At 60.1% G+C, this 932-nt stretch overlaps 2 non-coding genes across 2 annotated transcripts; both read left to right on the plus strand.

Annotated features, from left to right (window-relative positions):
• Positions 1-332: 332 nt before the first annotated feature.
• On the plus strand, positions 333-412 carry Tc00.1047053399973.10. The gene has a single exon (XR_008253927.1). It is a non-coding gene; the product is annotated as a C/D small nucleolar RNA (snoRNA), TB8C3C2 (small nucleolar RNA).
• A 51-nt stretch (positions 413-463) lies between these two features.
• Positions 464-539, plus strand: Tc00.1047053399973.20. The gene has a single exon (XR_008253928.1). It is a non-coding gene; the product is annotated as a C/D small nucleolar RNA (snoRNA), TB8C3C3 (small nucleolar RNA).
• The last annotated feature ends 393 nt before the right edge of the window (positions 540-932 follow it).

The raw sequence follows: 932 nt of genomic DNA on the forward strand, positions 1-932 counted from the left end.
TGTTTTCCTTTTTTGTTTGCATCCCACTCGTCTGGTCATGGCGGCTGCAACGAGACTCTGCGGCAGCCTGATCGTTGCGGGTGTTACATCTCCTGCTGTTGTCTCCTCGTTGTGTCGGTGGGGAGGAGGCGGGCGACGGCGTCGGTGGAGTGGCGCTGCGGTGGGAGAAGGAAGGCACTGACCGCCGCTGACGGCGACCGTCTTTGCTGCCGGCGATCTGACGAGATGACCTCACCGTTGTCACACCCAACTGAGATCGATGCGGGCCGCACCGCCTCTCTCTTCCCTCCCTCCATTCCCCAGTCTCCTGCAGACACACGAACTGCGCGGCGGCGGCGTGATTACAAACCGGACGTCTGAAGGTCAACCGACCGCAGAGTCGATGTGGGTCCTTGTCCCCCGTGGCTGAGTGCCGCCACCGTGCTTCTTTATTCGTCTTTTTTGCCCTTGTGCATGCCGTGCGCGCATGATGCCGCTCTTTGTTCTGCAATGCCGACCCACGTGAGCGAGAAACGACGCTTTGACTACTGGCAACTGACGCACTCACCGCCCCTTTTCTGCGCCACCACCACCACCACGTTCACGGACGCGCTCGATGGCTGGCGGTTGCAACAATGCCACGTGTATCTGCCTCGGCTTTTGTGTTTTGTCCACGGCATCGGGGTCGTCATGTGTTGGAGGCATTTGGTGAGAAGGGCGGTGCCAATGGTCATTTGCCTCTTTGCCGGGGTCCCGCCACTCTGCACGGCGGTTGTGCGGGGCTGCGCGGGTGGTGGGAGGCCGATGGCATCACTGGGTTGACTGCGTCTGCGCGTCTTTGTGTTGCTGGCTGTGATGTGATGTGGAATGTCTGTGGCCGGATGCCGCTGCGTGCTGCTGTGTCTGGCTACTGTTGTTGCTGCCTCTTTCTTGTTTTACCTTGCAGATAGAGA

This window comes from Trypanosoma cruzi, assembly GCF_000209065.1.
Source record: "Trypanosoma cruzi strain CL Brener chromosome Unknown tcruzi_1047053399973, whole genome shotgun sequence".
Taxonomy (NCBI): domain Eukaryota; phylum Euglenozoa; class Kinetoplastea; order Trypanosomatida; family Trypanosomatidae; genus Trypanosoma; species Trypanosoma cruzi.